This window comes from Colobus angolensis, unplaced genomic scaffold (genome assembly GCF_000951035.1).
Source record: "Colobus angolensis palliatus isolate OR3802 unplaced genomic scaffold, Cang.pa_1.0 Scaffold2, whole genome shotgun sequence".
NCBI lineage: Eukaryota > Metazoa > Chordata > Mammalia > Primates > Cercopithecidae > Colobus > Colobus angolensis.
The window spans coordinates 23,114,376-23,130,959 of NW_012115154.1; positions in this window are offsets into that span (position 1 = coordinate 23,114,376).

The window sequence follows — 16,584 nt, forward strand, 5'->3', positions numbered from 1 at the left end:
GGTAGTAGAAGGTAGGGTCTTTGGGAGATGACTGAGTCATGAAGGTGGAGCCCTTCTGAGTGAAATTGTGCCCTTCTAAAAGACACAAGAGCGCTCTCTTGCCCTATTTCTCACGTGAGGGTAGAGTGAGAAGCTGGCCCTCTATGAATCAGGAGGCAGCCCTCACCGGCTGCCAAATCTGCTGGCACCTTGATCTTGGACTTCCCAGCCTCTAGAACTGTGAGAAGTAAATGTTTACTGTGTAAGCCACCCAGTCTATGGAATTTTTGTGATAGCAGAGCCCAAATGGAATAAGACACCACCCATACACACACACCTCTCAAAGGTACATGTCCGGCTCAAACATCTTTCTGAGCTGCAGTCCTATTCCACTTGATATTTAACATCTCCTCTTGCTCAAAAGCACTGCAAACTTAATATGCCCCAAACTGAACTTAATTTTTACACTAAAGCTTGCTATTTTCTAGTATTTTTTGTATCTGTGAAAGGAGCCCTCCATCCAGTTATGCAGGCCAGAAACTTAGACCTTGATGCCTCTACCTCTCCCACCCACCCTGGACTCTATGCCGTCTGTTCCTAATGATTTTGCCCTAAATATCTCTTGAGTTGTCTACAACCCATCTCTGCCTGTCCATGCGCTCATAGTCCAAACTCTTCTCATCACTGTGAGCCTGGACTATGACAGTGACCTCCTAGCCGTTCCACCTGGCTAGGTGAGGTAAGCTCACTCTTACCTTCCAGTAGATTTTCCACGCAGAGCCAGACCACATTTTTTTTTTTTTTTTTTTTTGAGATTGATTTTTGCTCTTGTCACCCAAGCTGAAGTGCAATGGCATAATCTCAGCTCACTGCAACCTCTGCCTCTCAGGTCCAGGCAATTCTCCTGCCTCAGCCTCCCGAGTAGCTGGGACTACAAACGTGCACCACTACGCTCAGCTTATTTGTTTGTATTTTTTGTAGAGATGGGGTCTCAACCTCCTTGACAGGAAACTGGTCTCGACCTGACCTCAGGTGATCTGCCTGCCTCGGCCTCCTAAAGTGCTGGGATTGCAGACATGAGCCGCTGTGCCCGGCCCACCAGACCATATTTTTAAAATACAGATCTGATCATATTGCCCCTGCTTTAAACTGTTTCAGTGATGTCCTCTATTCTGTGGCCCAAAGGCTATGAGTGAACCGGTCCTTACGGACTGCACCAGCCACATCTCCTACCCACTGTCTCTGTTATTTCTTTCACTCTAGTCGTATTACACTCCTTGTCATTCCAAATACCTCCTATGCTACTTCCCATGCCAGAACATGCTTTCTCACATCCCCAGATGCTCCTCCCTCCCCTTTTCACATGACTAGTTAATTCTAGTCGTCTTTCAGAATGGGCACGGTGGCTCACGCATGTAATCCTGGCACTTTGGGAGGCAGAGGGCCGAGGCGGGGATCCCCTGAGGTCAGGAGTCCAAGACTAGCCTGGCCAACGTGGAGAAACCCCGTCTCTGCTAAGAATACAAAAATTAGCCAGGTGTGCTGGCACACACCTGTAATATCAGCTACTTGGGAGGCTGAGGCAGGAGAATCACTTGCACCCAGGAGACGGAGCTTGCAGTGAGCTGAGATCGCACCACTGCACTCCAGCCTGGGCGACAGAGCGAGACTCTGTCTCAAAAAAAAAAAAAAAAAAACCAAAACAAAACAAAAGGGAGTTTGAGAAATATTGGATATCTCACTAAATGGATGGGTTCCCAGAAACATCTGGGAACCAGTGCAGCTCTTGATAAGGAGGTGTCAGGAACTAGTCAGTCAAATCCTCCAAGGGCTACAGTCCCACACCAACCATTTAGTAAGTGCAGGAATCAAAGTGGGTGGGGCAGAGGGTGTAGTTGAGCCATGTTCCTGGCTGGAGGATTGCAGGCACCTTAATTGAGAGTCCCACCAGTGCTTCACACAATGCGCATGGGGTGAGTATTGAGGTATTTTCCCCAGAGGAAACTGGGGAGCCCGGTTAAGAAGGAGGAAGGGATGTTGACAACCAAAACAATGAATGTTGAATGGGTCTTTTACTGTTTCCTAAATGCTTCAATGCCTTGGCTCTTTCCATCTTCCCTTCTCTCTAGCATGCATTTCTCCTGCTCTTCATGAGAGCATTTCCACCATCATGCAAATATCCTCCAGTATCTGCCATCTTTTTTTTTTTTTTGAGATGGAGCCTTGTTCTGTTGCCCAGGCTGGAGTGCAGTAGTGTGATCTTGGCTCACTGCAACCTCCGCCTTCTGGGTTCAAGAGTTTCTCTGGCCTCAGCCTCCCAAGTAGCTGGGACTACAGGTGTGCACCACCATACCTGGCTAGTTTTTGTATTTTTAATAGATGGGGTTTTGCCATGTTGGCCAGGCTGGTCTTGAACTCCTGACCTCAAGTGATCCACTGGCCTCTGCCACCCAAAGTGCTGGGATTACAGGCATGTGTCTGCTATCTCTTTTTTTTTTTTTTTTTTTTTGAGACGGAGTCTTTCTCTGTTGCCCAGGCTGGAGTACAGTAGTGCGATGTCAGCTCACTGCAAGTTCCGCCTCCCAAGTTCACGCCATTCTCCTGCCTCAGCCTCCCAAGTAGCTGGGACTACAGGTGCCCACAAACACGCCCGGCTAACTCTTTGTATTTTTAGTAGAGACAGGGTTTCACCGTGTTAGCCAGGATGGTCTCGATCTCCTGAGCTTGTGATCCACCCACCTTGGTCTCCCAAAGTGCTGGGATTACAGGCATGAGCCACCGCGCCCGGCCCAGTGTCTGCCATCTTTAAAAACAACTGCAACCCCTTCTTCCTGCTTTTAGAGGATTTGTAAATGTTTGAGCCTTTGATCCCAGCTCTTTCCATGGCTGCCTCTTTCTCATTCATTCATGATTGAATGTCACCTTTTAGGCAGCTTCCTAAACATGTTATTTAAGCATCACCTTTCCACCCACTTCATTTGGTAAACTAATGATTGAATGAAAAAGCACACCTGTGTCCTTCCTCTGATCGGTGTCCCACTGTGTGTGTTTTTTGCCTACCAGATGCACCTCTTTTCTAATGTTGTCCAAGCATACTGTGTGTCATACAGTAAACCGCCTGCTTCCTATTAGAGTTTGTTAGAAGTGCATTGAAACATTAATATTATGTAGGTTTGGGGTAAAAATTAGAAAATAAATGAATACTGGAGAAGCATCCAACTCTCTATGAGTTCATGAGGAGTTACTGTTAAATCACTTTGCCTGTGATCTTACTTTGGAATATATGAAATTGAACAAATTGCTGTTAAAGCAGTTTGAACTTAGATAGCTTGACTTGTACACATTTGTAGAGTTTTTCTCTTTTGCTGAATGCTAGGCCTGTTGTATAAGTTGAGGTTTAGGTTTCAATACTCTGCAGATAACAAAACTTCCAGCCTTGCAAGTATCAAGCTGATCTGCAAGTGAAGTAAATGCCAGCCAGCACAAAACCCAGTACTCTAAATACAGAAACAAAGTTTAGCCTGGCATGGTGGCTCATGCCTGTAATCCCAGTACTTTGGGAAGCCAAGGCAAGAGGATCGCTTGAGGTCACAAGGTCAAGACCAGTCTGGGCAACATGGCAAGACCATATCTCTACAAAAACATTACAAAATTAGCCAGGCATGGTGGTGCATGCTTGTGGTCCTAGCCACTCGGGAGGATGAGGCAGAAGGATCGCTTGAGCCCAGGAGTTCAAGGCTACAGTGAGCTATGATCACAACACTGCCCTCCAGCCTGGGCGCCAGAGCAAGACCCTGTCTTTTATTATTACTATTATTATTAATTTTTGTGGGTACAGACACACTGTCTTAAAAAAACCCCACAAAATCCAGATATTTGGAGATATGACATTTATCATGCCCAGCATCCAATAAAAATTACTAGGCCTGTGAAGAAGAAGAAAATGGTAACCCATAACCAGAAGGAAAATCAATCCCTTGAAACAGATATGTCAACAGACAAATTATCAAATTCACAGATAAGCATTTAAAAATGTCTATTCAATGACCTTTAAAAAAACATACATATAATGAAGAAGGAAATGGAAACTATTAAAAAATGATTTTTGGGGCGGACGTGATGGCTCATCCCTGTAATCCCAGCATTTTGGGAGGCTGAGGAGGGAGGATCACTTGAGGTCAGGAGTTTGAGACCAGCCTGGCCAACACAGTGAAACCCTGTCTCTACTAAAAAACCCCAAAAAATTAGCTGGGCGTGATGGTGCATGCCTGTAATCACAGCTACTCAGGAGGCTGAGGCAGGAGAATGTTGAACCTGGGAGGCAGAGGTTGCAGTAAGCCAAGATTGCATCCCTGCACTCCAGCCTGGGCAACAGAGTGAGTCTCCATCTGAAAAAAAAAATTGTAATTTTTGGGCAACTGATTCGTACTTTATTGATATTTCCTTAATTTAAAAAAAAATTAATATTTAATTTTTGTGGGTACATAAGTAGGTTTATATCTTTATGCAGTACATGGAATATTTTGATACAAGTGTACAATGCATAATAATCAGATTAAGTGAAGTATCCATCCCCTCAAGCATTTATCCTTTCTTTGTGATACAAACAATCCAGTAATACTCTTTGAGTTATTTTTAAATGGACAATAAATCATTGTTTCCTATAGTCACCCTGTTATGCTATCAAATATTAGATCTTATTCCTTCTATCTATATTTGAGTACCCATTAACCATCCCTCGTCCCATCATTCTACTCTCTATCTTTGTGAGTTCAATTGTTTTAATTTCTAGCTCCCCTAAATAAGTGAGAACATGCCAAGTTTGTCTTTCCGTGCCTGACTTATTTCACTTAACACAAGGGCCTCCAGTTCCATCAACGGTGTTGAAAATGGCAGGATCTCATTCTTTTTTATGGCTGAATAGTACTTCACCATGTATATGTACCACATTTTCTTTATTTATTTGTTTCTTGATGGACATTTAGGTTGCTTCCAACTCTTGGCTATGGTGAATAATGCTGCAATAAACATGGGAGTGCAGATATCTCTTCAATATACTGATTTCTTTTCTTTTGGATATATACCTAGCAGTGGGATTGCTGGATCATATGGTAGCTCTATAGTTTTCTGAGGAACTCCAAACTGTTCTCCGTAGCGGCTGTACTAATTTGCATTTCCACCAATAGTGTACGAGGGTTCCCCTTTCTCCATATTCTTGCCAGCATTCTTTATTGCCTGTCTTTGGGATAAAAGCCGTTTTAACTGGGGTGAGATGATATCTCATTGTTTTGATTTGCATTTCTCTAATAATCAGTAATGTTGAACACCTTCTCATATACCTGCTTACCATTTGTATGTCTTCTTTTGAGAAATGTCTGTTTAGATCTTTTGCCCATTTTTCAATCAGATTATTCGATTTTTTCTTATTGAGTTCTTTGAGCTCCTTATATATTCTGGCTATTAATTCCTTGTCAGATGGATAGTTTGCAGATGTTTTCTTCCATTCTGTGGATTGTCTCTCCGTTTTGTTGATTGTTTCCTTTGTTGTGCAGAAGCTCTTAAAATTGATGTCATCCCATTTATCTATTTTTGCCTTGGTTGCCTGTGTTTATGGGGTATTACTCAAGAAATCTTTGCCCAGTCCAATATCCTGAAGAGTTTCCCCAATGTTTTCCTTTAGTAGTTTTTTAGTTTGAGATCTAGATTTAAGTCTTTAATCCATTTTGACTTGATTTTTAAAAATATGGTGAAAAATAAAGGTCTAGTTTTATTATTCTGCATATATTGAGTTTCTCAGCACTATTTATTGAAAAGACTGTCCTTTGCTCATTGTATATTCTTGGCACCTTTGTTGAAAATAAGTTCATTGTAGATGTATGGATTTGTTTCTGGGTTCTCTATTCTGTTCCATTGGTCTATGTGCCTGTTTTTATGCCAGCACCGTACTGCTTTGGTCACCATAGCTTTGTAGTATAATTTGAATTCAGGTAATGTGATTCCTCCAGTTTTGTTCTTTTTACTCAGGAAAGCGTTGGCTATTCTAGGTCTTTTTTGGCTCCATATAAATTTTAGGATTTTCTTTTCCATTTCTGTAAACAATGTCATTGATAATTTGATAAGGATTGCATTGAATCTGTAGATTGCTTTAGGTAGTATGGACATTTTAACAATATGAATTCTTCTAATCCATGAATATGGAATATCTTTCCATTTTTTTGTGTCCTCTTCAATTTCTTTCATCAACATTTGATAGTTTTCATTGTAGAGATTTTTTATTTCCTTGGTTAATTCCTAGGTATTTTATTTTATTTGTGGCTATTATAAATGGGATTACTTTCTTGATTTCTTTTTCAGATTGTTTGCTCTTGGCATATATAAATGCCACTGATTTTCATATGTTGATTTTGTATCCTGCAATTTTAATGAATTAGTTTATCAGTTCTTATACTTTTTTGGTAGTCTCTAGGTTTTTCCAAATATAAGATCATTTAATCTGCAGACAAGAATAATATGCCTTCTTCCTTTCCAATTTGGAAGCCCTTTGTTTCTTTCTCTTGTCTAATTGCTCTAGCCAGTAATTCCAGTACTACAATGAATAACAGTGGTAAAAGTGGGCATTCTTGTTGTGTTCCAGAACTTAGAGGAAAGGCTTTCAGTTTTGACTCATTCAGTAGGATACTAGCTGTGGGTCTGTTTTCATATAGCTTTTATTGTGTAGAGTTTTTGTCATGAAGGGATGTTGAATGTTATCAAATACTTTTTAGCATCAGTTGAAATGATCGTATGATTTTTGTCCTCCATTCAGCTGATATGATATATCACCCTGATTGATTTGCATGTGTTGAACCATCCTTGCATCTCTGGGATAAATTCCACTGGTCATGATGATCTTTTCTTTTTCTGTTCTTTTTCGAGACAGGGTCTCATTCTATCACCTGTATCAGTCTGTAGTGCAGTGGTGCAGTCATGGATCACTGCAGCCTCGACCTCCCCAGGCTCAGGTGATCCTCCCACCTCAGTCTCCCAAGTAGCTGGGATCACAGGTGTATGCCAGCACACCTGGCTAATTTTTTCTATTTTTGTAGAGATGGGGCTTTGCCATGTTGCCAAGGCTGGTCTTGAATTCCTGAGCTCAAGCAATCTGCCCACCTCTCCCTCCCAAAGTGCTGGTATTATAGGCATAAGCCACCATGCCCAGTGAATGGTCTTTTTAAAGTGCTGTTGAATTTGGTTTGTGAACATTTTGTTAAGGTTTTTTTCCATCGATGTTCAGCAGGGATATTAGCCTGTAGTTTTCTTTTTGTGATATGCCGTTGTCTCATTTTGGTATGAAGGTAGTACTGGCCTCGTAGAATGAGTTTGGAAGTATTCCCTTCTCTATTTTTCAGAATAGTTTGAGTAGGAATGGCATTAGTTCTTCTCTAAAAGTCTGGTAAAATTCATCAGTGAAGCCATCGGGCCCTCGGCTTTTCTTTGCTGGGAGACTTTTTATTATGGCTTTGATCTTGTTACTTGTTATTGAATGGTTCAGGTTTTGGATTTCTTCACAGTTCAATCTTGGTAGGTTGTGGGTGTCTAGGAATTTATCCACTTATTCTGGGTTTTCCAGTTTATTGGCATATAGTTGCTCATAGTAGTCTTTAATGAGGCTTTGAATAACAATCCTTTGCATTTCAGTAGTATCAGTTGCAATGCTTTCCTTTTCATCTTTGATTTTATTGATTTGGGTCTTCTCTCTTGTTTTGCTTAGTCTGACTATAGGTTTATTGATTTTATCTTTTTTTAAAAAAACTTTCATTTTGTTGATCTTTTATATTGTTTTCTTCATTTCGATTTCATTTATTCCTGCTCTGACCTTAATTATTTCTTTTCTTTTTTTTTTTTTTTTTTTTTTTTAAGATGGAGTCTCGCTCTGTTGCCTAGGCTGGAGTGCAGTGGCGCAATTTCAGCTCACTGCAAGCTCCGCCTCCCGGGTTCACACCATTTTCCTGCCTCAGCCTCCTAAGTAGCTGGGACTACAGGCATTTGCCACCATGCCCAGCTAATTTTTGATATTTTTAGTAGAGACGGGGTTCCACCATGTTAACTAGGATGGTCTCGATCTTCTGACCTCGTGATCGGCCCGCCTCGGCCCCCTAAAGGGCTGGGATTACAGGCGTGAGCCACCGCGCCCAACCATTATTTCTTTCTTCTACTATTTTTGGGTTTGGTTTGCTCTTGATTTTCTAGTTCTTTAAATTTCATCATTAGGTTGCTTATCTGAAGTTTTTCTAATTTTTTAATGTAGGTGCTTATAGCTATAACGTTTTCTCTTAGTGCTGCTTTTACCATATCTCATAGGTTTTGGTATGTTGTATTTCTATTATCATTTGTAACATGGTTTGGCTGTGTTCCCACCCAAGCCTCATCTTGAATTGTAGTTCCTGTAATACCCACGTGTCATGGGAGGGACCCGGTGGGAGGTAATTTAATCATGGGGACAGCTTCTGCCATGCTATTCTCATGGTAATAACTTCTCATGAGATCTGATGATTCTCCCACTTTGTTCTGCTCTCATTCTTCTCCTTCCTGCCACCACGTGAAGAAGGATGTACTTGCTTTCCCTTCCACCATGATTGTAAGTTTCCTGAAGCCTCCTTAGCCCTGCAGAATTGTGAGTCAATTAAACTTCTTTCCTTTGTAAGTTACCCAGTCTCGGGTATGTCCTTATAGCAGTGTGAGAATGGACTAATACAATTTGTTTCAGGAAGTTTTTAAATATCCTTCTTAATTTCTTCATTGACCCATTGGTCATCCAGGAGCATATTATTTAATTTCCATAAGTTTGTATGGTTTCCAAAATTCCTCTTGTTATTGATTTCTAATTTTTTTCTATTGTGGTCCAAGAGATACTTGACTTAATTTTTAAAAAATGTTGTAAGACTTGTTTTGTGGCCTAACATCTGGTCTGTCTTGAGAATGATTCATGTGCTAAGGAGAAGAATGTGTATTCTGGAGCCATTGGATGAACTGTTCTCTGAATATTTTGTAGGTCCCTGTGGTCTGTAGTGCAGATTAAGTCTGATGTTTCTCTGTTGAGTTTCTGTCTGGGAGATCTGTCCAATGCTGAAAGTGGGGTGTTGAAGTCTCCAGCTATTTTTGTATTAGGGTCGCTCTCTCTCTTTAGCCCTAATAATATTTGCTTTATATATCTAGGTGCTCCAGTGTTGGGGTGCATACATTTACAATTGTTATATCTTCTTGCGAATTGACCCCTTTATCATTATATAATGACCTTCTTTGTCTCTTTTTATAGTTTTTCTCTTGAAATCTATTTTATCTGATATCAACATAGCTACTCCTGCTCTCTTTTGATTTCCATTTGCATGAAATATCTAAAAAAATGGAAAATTTTGAGCTGGAAAATACAATACCACTGGAGTAGCAACTGATTAGACAGTGCAAAAGAAAAGGTCGGTGGACTTTAAGACACAACAATGGAAATTATCCAAACAACAATGGAAATTATCCAAACAGAAACATGGATTTAAACACAGCTGTAAAACAAGGATCCTCAGAACCTTAGTTCCTGTCAGGCAAAATCAAGAAGCCTCACATACATGTAGTGAGAGGAAAATATTTGAAGAAATGATGGCTATTTTCCATAGCTGATGTCTAATGTGAACCTACTGGAAGCCAAGCACACCCCAAGAAGAATAAACCAAAGAAGATAACTCCAGGGCACATCGTCATCCAATTGTGCGAGCCACAAACTGGGAGGAAATATTTGTGATTCATGTATCTGACAGAGGACTTGTAGTGAGAAAATATGAAGGACTCCTAAACTCAACAATAAGAGGACAACAAACTGGAAGCTATAAAAGTGGACAAAACATTAGAACACATATTTTACAGGAGAAGACATGTAAACACTTCAGTAAACACATGGAAACTTATCTCACATCTTTATTCATTAGGGAAATGCAAACTGGAGTTATAAGCTGCTACAGCTTGTCCAACTAAATAGCTAATATTAAGATAACACCAAAGGTGGCAAAGTGTGGATCAACTGGAACTCTCATGCATTGCTGGAGTCATTGGAAAATAGTACAACCACTTTGGAAAGGGATCTGAGAGTTTCTTATGAAGTTACATGTTTACCATATGACCCATCAATTCCACTTCTATGTATATTTTCCCAAAAGAAATAAAATCATATGCCCATAAAATCACTTGTACATGAATGTTCATGGTCTGTTTAGTCCAATTGGCTGCAAGATGAAATCCACCAACAGAGGAATGATAAACATGTTGTGGTATATCCATACAATGGAAAGACTACAGACTATATGACTTCACTTATGTGAAGTTTTGGAATAGGCAAAAAATGAATCTGTAGTTATAGGAATAAGATAAGCAATTGCCTGAGTTCAGGGGCAACTTTTTGGGGTGATAGAAATATTCTATATCCCAATTGGTGTGGCTGTTAATGGATAGTGACACTTGTCTGAACTTATTAAACTAGACACTTAAAAGGGGTACATTTTGCTGTATTTCCGTTATATCTTAATAAAGTTCTTTTTTTTTTTTTTTTTTGAGAAGGAGTTTTACTCTTGTCTCCCAGGCTGGAGTGCAGTGATGCAATATCAGCTCACTGCAACTTCCGCCTCCTGGGTTCAAGTGATTCTCCCGCCTCAGCCTCCTGAGTAGCTGGGACTACCGATGCCTGCCTCCATACCCGGCTAAGTTTTGTATTTTTAGTAGAGATAGGGTTTCACTGGCCAGGCTGGTCTGAAACTCCTGACCTCAGGTGATTTGTCCATCTCGCCCTCCTGAAGTGCCGGGATTACACGCGTGAACCACTGCGACTGGCCAATAAAGCTGATTTTTTAAAATGATAAAAGATTCAGTTTTTACTGTGAACAAGTTACCTCAAAAACATGGCTATTGTTTTTCTAATCTCCATATGCAGTTTCTACTAATAAATGTTTTTTATGTTTTAAGAAATAACAGATATGATTTGGATTTCTTCGGAAGAGATTGAGCAGGGGAGTAACATGATATGATTTGTATTTGTTTAACAGATTTTATTTTTTAGAGCAGCTTTAGGTTCACAGCAAAATTGAGAGGGATATGAAGGTATGAAGATATCACATATACCTCCTACCCCAACAAATGCATAGCCTCCCCCATTCTCAACATCCCCCAACAGAATGGTCCATTTGTTACAAGCAGTGAACCTACACTGATACATCATTATCACCTGAAGTTTATAGCTTTTATTAGCGTGCACTTCTGGTGTTGTACCTTTGATGGGTTTGGACACATGTATAATAATCACCTGTCTGATTTGTATTTTCAAATGGTCTATTTTAATGATGAATAAATGTGATATGGTTTCTAGAAAACAAAAAAGAGAAAAAAGAATGGATTTTTGCACAGACACCTGAATGTTTGGCTTTTCTCGAACAACTGCGACATCTGGGACGTTGCTGTATAGTGCTCGCCTGGAGCTGAGCAGTTGTCACCCCTCTAGGTGGAGCCAGCACTCTCTCCAGCTCACAACAGTCAACACTCACCTGCTTCCCTCTTTTATGTTACCTGATAATACCCTGTGACCATTACCTGTGGTGATTTCAGGTATAGGGTGATAGTGTTTTTTTTGTTTTGTTTTGTTTTTTGAGATGAAGCTTCACTCTTGTCTCCCAGGCTGGAGTGCAATGGTGGGATCTCAGCTCACTGCAACCTCTGCCTCCCAGGTTCAAGTGATTCTCCTGCCTCAGCCTCCTGAGTAGCTGGGATTACAAGCACATGCTGCAATGCCTGGCTAATTTTTGTATTTTTAGTAGAGATGGGGTTTCACCATATCGGCCAGGCTTGTCATGAACTCCTGACCTCAGGTGATCCACCTGCCTCAGTCTCCCAAAGTGCTCGGATTATAGGTGTGAGTCACCACGCCTGGCCCCGATTGTGTCTGAAACACCTTCCTAGAGTTCCCTAGGCCATGGGGCAGCTAGATGTTAGCTGTGTATCCAAGAGTGATAGGGAAGATGCAAAGGAAAAAGCATTGTGCATCACACCTGTAATCCCAGCATTTTGGGAGGCCAAGGCAGGAAGATTACTTGAGTCCAGGAGTTCAAGAACAGGCTGGGCAACATAGTGAGACCCTATCTCTACAAAAAGTAAAAAATTAGCCAGGTGTGGTGGTGCACACCTGTAGTCCCAGCTACTTGGGAGGCTGAGGCAGGAGGATTGCTTGAGCCTAGGAGGTCAAGCCTGCAGGGAGTTGTGATCCTGCTACTGCACTCCAACCAGGGTGACAGAGCGAGACCTTGTCAAAAAAAGAAAAAAAGTGCCAGATTCTAAGTGGATTTGGGCAGGAAAAGAGCATAATGCAGTAGTTAACTATTCAGACTTATAGTAAAAAATCAGAAGGGAACAATCGCTAAGATAACTTCCTTACCTGATTCCCACCCTGCCACCCACCATTAAAGGTTAGACATGGCGTAAGGGGCACAAAACCTGAATGATTGTTCTTAAGTTTCTGCCATACCACTGATGAGAGAAAAAAAGAATTTTTAAAACAGCTTCATTTCTCAAGTACCTGCATTTGTAGATGAGATTGCTGCCAGCTACACTGCTATTTCTGAAATCACATTGATGTCAGCCACTAATTCCGCCTAAACATAGAGCTTAGGCTGGGTGGAAAAGTGAAATTGTACCTTTTCTGCCAGCTAATAGTCATCAGAGTATGTTTCAGTTTACATAAATTTTTCCATAGATTGGGATTGTAACTTGGCTTTCCAATCTTCTCATTTGGTGCTATTTCTACTTGTTAATACTGAAGACTTGTATTATGTCTACATGCAAAGACTAGAATTTAAAAATTATGCAACTGCCCAGTGGGCTCATCCTGTCCACTGCCTAGATAGAGCCGATTTATCAAGACAGGGGAATTGCAATCAATAAAAAGTTTAATACACGTAGAGCTGGTTAAAAGGAAGACTGGGGTTTTATTATTACTCAGATCAGCCTCTCTGAAAATTTAGACACTAGGGTTTTTCAAGGATAGTTTGGTGGGCAGGGGGCTGGGGTTAGGGGCAATGCTCACTGGTTGGGGTTCCAATCATAGAGGTGTGGGAAACGGCCGTTCTGCGCCAGCTGCTGCTGGGTGGGGTCCACAGAGAAGTCGCTGGTCCAGGTGGGACCATCTGGTCTTCAGAAATGCAAAAGCTTGAAAAGACATCTCAAAAGGCAAATCTTAGGTTCTACAGTAGTGACGTTATTTACAGGAATAGTTGGAGAAGTTACAAATCTAGTGACCTCTGGAACAATGGCTGGTAATTGGTTAATTATGTCCACCTCTTAGCAGAATTCAGGCCACTCTCCCACTGCTCACCTGGTGGCTTTTCATTGGTTTTACAAAGGTGGTTTATTTTTGGGAATGGCTATTAGCATTTAAACTGTAACTCAGTTTCTCCCAGAGCTAGCTTGGTCCACGCTCGGGAATGACTAAGGGCAGTTTGGAGGTTAAAGGCAAGAAGGAGTTGGTTAGATCAGATCTTTTTCACTGTCATTATTTTCTCACTGTTATGAATTTTGCCAAGGCGGTTTCAATTTCTTAATTTCCTTTTTTTTTTTTTTTTTTGATACACAGTCTCATGCGAAGACTGGAAAAAGCCGTCAATCACTCTAGCTAGCTTGGTCCACGCTCGGGAATGACTAAGGGCAGTTTGGAGGTTAAAGGCAAGAAGGAGTTGGTTAGATCAGATCTCTTTCACTGTCATTATTTTCTCACTGTTATGAATTTTGCCAAGGCGGTTTCAATTTCTTAATTTCCTTTTTTTGTTTTTTTTTTTTTTTTGAGATGGAGTCTTGCTCTGTTCCCCAGGATGGAGTGCAATGGTGGGATCTCAGCTCACTGCAACCTCTACCTCCCAGGTTCAACCAACTCTTCTGCCTCAGCCTCCTGAGTAGCTGGGATTACAGATGCGCACCACCACCCCCGCCTAATTATTGTATTTTTAGTAGAGATGGGGTTTCACCATGTTGGCCAGGCCGGTCTCAAACTCCTGACCTCAGGTGATCTGCCCACCTCGGCCTTCCAAAGTGCTGGGATTATGGGCATGAGCCACCACACCTAGCCTTCAATTTCTTGACTCTGATAATGTTTCTTAATCAATTGCTTGCTTGTTTTCGGGTGATGGCTTTGTAATCCATACTTTGGAATGTTTTTTTTAAATCAATGTTTTAGTAAAGCTTAGTAAGTTCTACAAGATGTACAATAAAAATCAGCAGTCTACCCAATCTGAAAGACAATCTATTAAAAAAAAAGAAAAAATCTCCAGTAGCTATTTCCTTTGGCATTTACTTGTAAATAACAAAATTCATACCAGTGAGAAAATTATGACAATAAAAAAGATCTGATCTAACCAACTCCATCTTGCTTTTTTTTTTTTTTTTTTTTTGAGCCAGAATCTCACTCTGTCGCCAGGCTGGTGTGCAGTGGCATGGTCTTGACTCACTGCAACCTCCACTTCCCAGGTTCAAGCAATTCTCCTGCTCAGCTTCCCAAGTAGCTGGGATTACAGGCGCCTTCCACTACGCTCAGCTAATTTTTGTATTTTTAGTAAAGATGGGGTTTCACCACGTTGGCCATGTTGGCCAGGTTGGTCTCAAACTCCTGACTTCAGGTTATCCGCTTGCCTCAACCTCACAAAGTGCTGGGATTTCAGGTGCCGGTCTATATATATATACACACACACACTTTTGAGTGTGAGTATATATACGTGTGTATGTATGTGTGTATATATATCTATACGCATATATATTTTTGAGTATATATAGTGGTGTGTGTATATATAATTATATACATGTATATATGTGTATGTGTGTGTATATGTGTGTATATGTATCTATATACATATATATTTTGAGTGTATATATGAGTGTGTGTGTGTGTGTATGTGTGTTTATAGGTATCTATATGCAGACACACACACATATATATTTGAGTGAGGGTCCCCCTCTGTCACCCAGGCTGCAGTGCAGTGGCACAATCACAGCTCACTGCTGCCTCATCCTCCTGGGCCCAAGTGTTCCCTACTACCTTAGCCTACTGAGTAGCTGGCACCACATGTGCACGACACCACATCCAGTTAATTTTTAAATTTTTTTGTAGAGACGTGGTCTCCCCATGTTGCCCAAGCTAGTCTTAAACTCCGTCAAGCAATTCTCCCCTGTTACAGGAAAAGGGTCCCGATCCAGATCCCAAGAGAGGATTCTTGGATCTCCCACAGGAAAGAATTCAGGGCGAGTCTGTAGCATAAAGTGAAAGCAAGTTTATTAAGAAAGTAAAGGAATAAAAGAATGGCTACTCCATAGAAAGCGCAGCATTGAGGGCTGCTGGTTGCCCATTTTTATGGTTATTTCTTAATGATATGCTAAACAGGGGGTGGATTGCTTATGCCTCCCCGTTTTACACCGTATAGGGTAACTTCCTGACATTGCCCTGGCATTTGTAAACTCTCATGGCGCTGGTGGGAGTGTAGCAGTGAGGACGACCGGAGGCCGCTCTTGTCACCATTTTGGATTGGGTGGGTTTTAGCCAGCTTCTTTACTGCAACCTGTTTTATCAGCGAGGTCTTTATGACCTCCTATCTCATCCTGTGACTTAGAAGGTCTTAACTGTCTGGGAATGCAGCCCAGCAGGTCTCAGCCTCATTTTACCCAACTCCTATTCAAGATGGAGTTGCTCTGATTCAAATGTTTCTGACACCACCTTGGCCTCTCAAAGTGCTGGGATTACAGGCATGAGCCACCACATTCAGCCTACTTGTATATTTTTAAATAGCATGCTTATGCTGTTGTTTCTCAATTTTTCACTTTTATTATTGACTCCTAACTATGGAAAATGAAGACAGATTATACCTCCCTCACTCCGCACCCCCCCAGTCACTTCTCAATATAGTTATATAATAAATATTCAGTGTTTTATTATTAGAGCTGTGTAAAGATTATTATTCATAGCTGGGTCACAAAATATACTGGGTTTATATTCCATTCCATTTCTCTCTATATATATATATTTTTTGAGATGGAATTTCACTCTTGTCACCCAGGCTGGAGTGCAATGGTGCGATCTTGGCTCACTGCAACCTCCGCCTCCCAGGTTCAAGTAATTCTCCTGCCTCAGCCTTCTGAGTGGCTGGGATTACAGGTGCCTGCCACCTTGCCCGGTTAATTTTTGTATATATTTGGTAGAAATGGGGTTTCACCATGTTGACTAGTCTGGTCTCGAACTCCTGAACTCAGGTGATCCGCCTGCCTTGGCCTTCCAAAGTGTTGGGATTAGAGCTGCGAGCCACCATGCCTGGCCTCCATTTCTTGTATAACATTATTTCCCCTGGATTGAATTTGCTTCCCTGACTTTGTCTTTTGTGCAGCTTTCCTGTGAACATATCCAGTGCTCTACCAGGGCCATCTTTTTTGATACCTCTCTCATAGAGCCTGGAGCTTTTGCTCCAATCTGGACTTGCTGCCTTCTAGGCCTGATGTGCACCTGCCATTCTGGAATCTCCCTTCACCATCTTTCTTTTTCCTGAACTAACTTTCTCTCTCTCTCTC